Below are 6,464 nucleotides of genomic sequence, written 5' to 3'. Positions count from 1 at the left end.
GATTATTGGTGAAACTAGTAAGGAAACTGGTTGTGGATCTACGAGTATTTTCAGTGACTTTACCTATAGATGGATTAATCTAGAACCCAAATGTGGAAGTTTTGAACAGAAGGAGTTTAAAGTAGGACTTTGGTTGAAAACTTCTAATAACCACAAGAAATGAGGAAACCGAGGTAAACAGAGAAAAGGGATTTGCCTAGGGTCACATGGTCAGTAAGTAAAATACATATATTTTAATGTTTCTTTTCTGTGTCCCATTACAGTTTATTCTCTGTCCCATCCTACCCAAGTATTCAGGATCATATTATGTTTCCCTATTTAGAAGCTTAGCATATATTTTCTAGCCTTTTCTTGTAGTACAGAACCCCAGATCTTGCATTATCTTGTAGTAGGGTACACAAAATAGTATGTAGTATTAGTCTTGGTGTGACAAGCCCTGGTTTCTAGCTCTTTCACGATCTTTTATTGGCAATTTGATTTCAGGCAAGTCACTTTTCTGAACCTCACAGAATTATAAATAACCATATCAGTTTTAGTAAGATATAGCTACCATCCATGACTCTGCTTAAGAAGATCAATCAACTGAGATGGTAAGCGACTTGAATCAGAAGCTTGGGTAAAACTTGGGTAAGTTAGCAAGTCCAATATCGTCATTTATCATGGAAAGAAACAGGAGCCTGAAGTCACAGAGATGGTAAGAAGCCCATTTAGGATTTGAAATTGTGTGTCATGACTCCCAATGTAGTGTGCTTTCCACTGTATCACATATTCTCCAGAGTATTTGAAACCAGGTTGTTAGCTTCCAAGATTCAAAATGAATAAGAAAATAGAGTAAATGTCTTTTTTTACCTACTAATATGGATAGACTTTCATCAAGCTAATTGAAGTTAATGATGTTAGGTGTGTCCATTCTCTTTTATTCAGTTATAAGTAAGGGCTGCAATTGGGAAATGACATATAGGTTTGGAAGCTCCATTTGTGCATTTCTCCCCATTTGAATAACTCCTTGCTTAACTCCAGAGTTGAAAGCACTTCTTGCTGAGATGGTGTAGACTAGATATTGTAATGGAGCTAGTTTATCAATAGCTCAAACTACAAGTGGACTGAACTCATCCATTTCAATTTATTCCCCTTAGTGTGGTAGAATGGGAAAGTTCCTTGCTCTGGAGACAAAAGATATGATTGCGTTCTGGCTCTGCAGCCTTTTAGTTTCATGATCTTAAGCAATAACACAGAATGAGATTTATATATCACCTTAAGGGTGGAAAAGTATTGGTTCATGTGAGCTTCAGTACTAAAGGTATTATGCTCATTTCACAGATGAGCTAATTAGAGCTCAGAGACTGAGTGGATCATTGATCATATAACAAATAAGCATTCAGAGGTAGTACTTAAGGCTCTCCCTATTCTAGCAGCTGTGATTTCTCTATGATTTCATGCAGCTTTCTCATGCTGTTCATTTTCACCCTCTGGGCCCCAGTCTCTTGAATTGTAAAAGGAAGGGGTTGGATAAGCTCTAACATTTTGGGAGTTTGTAATACTATAAAATATTTATCAAGCATCTACCAACAATCATATATTAAGCACCTATTGTGTGCCAGACAATATGCTAAGTATTGGGGATACAAAGAAAGGCAAAAACACTTATGGTTCTCAAGGGCTTACCATTTAATAGAGGAGTGGGAGTGAAGAGACAACACTCAAACTACTATGTAAAAAACAGGATATATACAAGATAAGTTGCATATCATTCTAAAGGATTAGCACTAGCATTAAGAAAGCTATTTGCAGAAAGTAGGACTTTAGCTGAAACTTGAGGGAACCAAGAGAAGGTAGGAGTTAGAGAGGAAGGGGAAGAGCATTCCAGACTTGAGGGAGAGTTTGGTCACCATGTGACCATCAGATAATGTGAAGGACACAAAAAAAATAGAAAAATACAATATTCAAGGAATTTTTACAGCTGACTAGAGGAAATGGGATATAGCTAAGTGATATAATTGGAGAACATAAGCAAGAGCAAGTTGGTAAAGAATTAATGGGGCACTAGAGAACATATAGGAAAGATTAGTTGGGACTGCCATGAGTCAGGAAAGGAAGGTTTCAAGGGAAATAACCCTGATATGTCTTAAGTCAACTAAAGGTTATATCTCTGTGATTGGGTAAGTAAAGAGATAACACTAATGTAGCCCTTACAAATAACTTTAACTAAAGTCTAGTCACCTATAGTTTTACCAATTGGAGAACTCTAAAGAAAAATTAGCCTTTGTCATATTCCTGGTACAGATCTCCAATCTCCTAATCCCATTGATCATAGACAATATGTACACATTTTTAAAAAAAGACCCAATGGATATAAGGTTTCAATTGTTCCTGAGGACTTTAGCTAATCCTATATCATGTTTTGACTTTTTCTCAGACTTCTAATACTCCATAACTACAGGATGTCTTCACCTGATATTCCATTATCACTATAAACTCAATATGTTTCAAATGAATTGCCGAGGAATGCACCAAAGAAGAATATGTCAAGTTAATTCTGCCAGAACTGGGACCTGTCTTTAAGCAGCAGGAGCCTATCCAGATTTTGTTAATTTTCCTGCAAAAAATGGATTTATTGCTAACCAAAACACCTCCGGATGAAATAAAAAACAGTGTTCTTCCGATGGTATATAGAGCCTTAGAAGCCCCTTCCATTCAAATCCAGGAACTTTGCCTGAACATCATTCCAACTTTTGCAAACCTTATAGACTATCCATCCATGAAAAATTCTTTGATACCAAGAATTAAAAATGCATGTTTACAAACATCTTCCCTTGCTGTTCGTGTAAATTCATTAGTGTGCTTAGGAAAGATTTTGGAATACATGGATAAATGGTTTGTACTTGATGACATTCTGCCCTTTCTACAACAAATTCCATCCAAGGAACCTGCAGTCCTCATGGGAATTTTAGGTATTTACAAATGTACTTTTACTCATAAGAAGTTGGGAATCACCAAGGAGCAGCTTGCTGGGAAAGTGTTGCCTCATTTGATTCCTCTGAGTATTGAAAATAATCTTAATTTCAATCAGTTCAGTTCTTTTATTTCGGTCATCAAAGAAATGCTTCATAGATTGGAAGTGGAACATAAAACCAAACTGGAGCAACTGCACATAATGCAAGAACAGCAAAAATCTTTGGATATCACTAATCAAATGAATGCTTCTGAAGAGACAAAAATTCCTACTGCTGGTAGTCAGATTGACAAGGTCTTTAATAATATTGGAACAGACCTTCTAACTGGTAGTGGATCAGACAATAAAGAGAATGGGATACAAAATATGCAGAAAAGAGCATCACTGACACTTGAAGAGAAGCAAAAGTTAGCAAAGGAACAGGAACAGGCCCAGAAGTTGAAAAGTCAGCAGCCACTGAAGCCCCAAGTCCATACTCCTGTGGCGCCCATCAAACAGACTAAGGATTTGACAGAAACTTTGATGGATAACATGTCTTCTTTGACCAGCCTTTCTGTTAACACTCCCCAAATTTCGCCTTCTACTATCTTTTCTTCAGTCCCGAACATGGGGATGGGCTTGGCTTTTTCCACACCGGTTGATAATACAAAGAGAAGTTTGACAAATGGCTCAACTGCCAATATGGGCTTTCAGACACCAGCGTTCAACCTGCCAACCAGTGCAAACCAGCATCTCTTCAGCAGCCCGGGCACACCGGCAGCAGCCCAGATGACTCTGGGTACGCCTTCTAGTTTACCGAACCTGCACATTCGAAGGGCTTCAGCTGGAATGTCACAGCAGACCCCTCACAGACCCACTGATATGTCTGCTCTGGACAGTCTGTTTGGTCCTCAGAAACCCAAAGTTAGCATGAACCAGTTATCTCAACAGAAACCAAACCAGTGGCTTAATCAGTTTGTACCTCCTCAAGGGTCCCCAGGGACGGGCAGTTCAGTAATGGGAACACAACTGAACATGGTAGGACAGCCTGCCTTTGGTTTGCAGGGCAATCCTTTCTTTAATCCACAGAACTTTGCACAACCAGCCAATATGACTAGTAGCAGCTCAGCTAGCAATGATTTAAAAGATCTTTTTGGCTAAGGCATCTGGTGTTCATTTTGAAGAATTGATTGCATTTTAATCATGGGTAAGCTGATTTCCATCTTGATATGTTTGATTGAATATCTGGCTTGGAGGAACTTTTCCCACCGGAAGGAGTCTGAGAGATTTGGTGGAGGAAAAAAAGGGCGTCCACATCAGCATTGTAGTGATGTAGAATCCTGTCGTTTGTACGCATTGAATGCAGTTTGATTTGTTCCCTCCTGCCTTCTCCCACATCCTCTCCTCCTCTCAGTGATCTGAAGACATGGCCCTAAACTAGGCTCATTCAGGGCTGAACACATTGCTGTCAGTGGCTCATCATCATAACTTGGTATGACCAATCAGTGACAGAAAGGTGTCCATGGCATTTGCAGATTTTCTCTGCTCAGTGCTGCCAGAGTTCCCATGTCACAGCTATTAAATCTTAATTTTAATTTGTTCTTTCCCTAGTTGCTTGATTTGATTTCTGAATTGGTGTGTTTCTCTAAGTAAAGCAAACTGTAAGTGTATAGAAAGGATCAGGTCATTTGCTTTTCTCAATCTTTATGTATTTGTTGTTTTCGAGACAGTTCTCAGCAAAGATTGCAAAATTTCTCATCTTGCTTCTCATTGGTTCAAACTGTAAAAGCCTCATCATACACCATTTTCAGTGCAAGACAATTCATTGTAAAACCTGGCTGAGCATGGCCAGCCTCACTGCACAGTTTGTTCCTTCATTCCCTGGGGAGTGTTTGACATCCTGATTCTTTCTTCCTGTGCCCATCAGAGCAGAGGAGCCCAGGAGAAAGGGCACGGTCACTTGGCACACCTCACTTTTATGGGCCTTGCCCTGTGTCTTCTTGCCTTCTTATTATGTTTGAACTGAAACTTGTGAGGTTGCATTTTCCAAGGCAGATTTGTAAGAATCCAAGTGTATTTGGTGAATAAACTTTTAAAATTTATGCTGTATTGCTCCAAATGTAATAAACTTTACTTCTCCAAAAATGAGCAGTTGTATCTTCTGCTTGCCTATAGTGATGCTCAGCTTGCCCATGTTACAGTCTGACCTCTTCTCTGTTAATGCCCCTGAATGTTAATTCTTTCTTTCCTAAGATTTTCAGGAACCTTTATTCTAACATTGTGAAGTTCAGAGTTGTCCGTTTGTTGGAAGGAAAGAATTAATTCTTCAACATTTTTACAGAAAACCTACATGCTTTATTTTTAAAAAGCCTTTCACTGATACTGTTTTTTCATTTGCTGCTTAAAAAAACCACAGGGCCTTATGCTGTAAATGTGATTTGTATTTTGTTAAATTATATTTCCACAGTTAATGCAGTGATAAATTTAAATTCATCTTTCAAAGAAGAGTGTGTGAGGGTGTGTGTGTGTGTGTGTGAGTGTGTGTGTGTGTGTGTGTGTGTGTGTGTGTGTGTGAGAAAGAGAGAGAGAGATGGTTGCTGCCTTCATATTTTTATTTTGAATTGTCTGGGACCAGCATTGGTTTTAAATAAACCGTGTGAAGTTTTGTGTGCTAAATGATACTCTTGGTAAGTGTCCTGGGTTATGCTGATTTGATTATAAAATGTGATTGGATGATAAAAAACGTTCTTGCTGCCAACATATGATATGAGGGGACTTTTTAAAAAAAATAATAAATCAACTTTCACATCTGAAAAAAAAAAAAAACCTGTTCTTCTTCATTTTCTTTTTTCCCCCTGTTCTTCACTCTGTCTCATATGATCAGATCACCATGAATGCTGCTTTTCTCTTTGGTCCCTATTTTCAATCAGTTACCAAGTGTTTTTGAATCCATCCATATTGGCACTATCTTTTTTCTCTATCTTTTCTTTTCCACTCACTGGGTCACCTGCCTCATTAAGGCTAGCCTCCTTTCCTGCCTCCAATTTCTTTGCTTTCCAGCTCTATAACAATCTTCTATTTAATATTTAAAAAATATTTTATTTAGTTTTCTTTTTTTTAATAGCTTTCTATTCACAAGTTATATGTATTGGTAATTTTACAGCATCGACAATTGCCAAAACTTTGGTTCCAAGTTTTCCCCTTCTTCCCCCTACCCCCTCCCCTAGATGGCAGGATGACCAGTAGATGTTAAATATATTAAAGTATAAATTAGATGCACATTTATTTAGTTTTCAATATTAATTTTTGAAAGGTTTTGAGTCTCAATTTTTTTTCTCCTCCCTCCTTTACTTCACTCCTTCCTAATAGAGCAAGCAGTATGATTAGGTTATACATGTACAAACATTTGACACATATTTCCATATATACTAATCTTCTCATAGGACAGGTCCAACTACTTGTTTTCATACTACACAACATTTATTTATTCCTTAATGGCTACAAAATAACAATGACATTTTTTAGCCTGGTA

At 37.9% G+C, this 6,464-nt stretch overlaps 1 pseudogene across 1 annotated transcript; it reads left to right on the top strand.

Moving 5' to 3' along the window:
* Nucleotides 1–2,457: 2,457 nt before the first annotated feature.
* LOC116419116 lies at nt 2,458–5,080 on the top strand (annotated as a pseudogene). The gene has a single exon (XR_004229381.1). The product of XR_004229381.1 is annotated as an SCY1-like protein 2 pseudogene (transcript).
* Nucleotides 5,081–6,464: the final 1,384 nt, after the last annotated feature.

The sequence above is a fragment of the Sarcophilus harrisii genome, chromosome 4, assembly GCF_902635505.1.
Source record: "Sarcophilus harrisii chromosome 4, mSarHar1.11, whole genome shotgun sequence".
Classification (NCBI taxonomy): Eukaryota; Metazoa; Chordata; class Mammalia; order Dasyuromorphia; family Dasyuridae; genus Sarcophilus; species Sarcophilus harrisii.
This window is presented reverse-complemented; position numbering and strand designations above follow the sequence as displayed.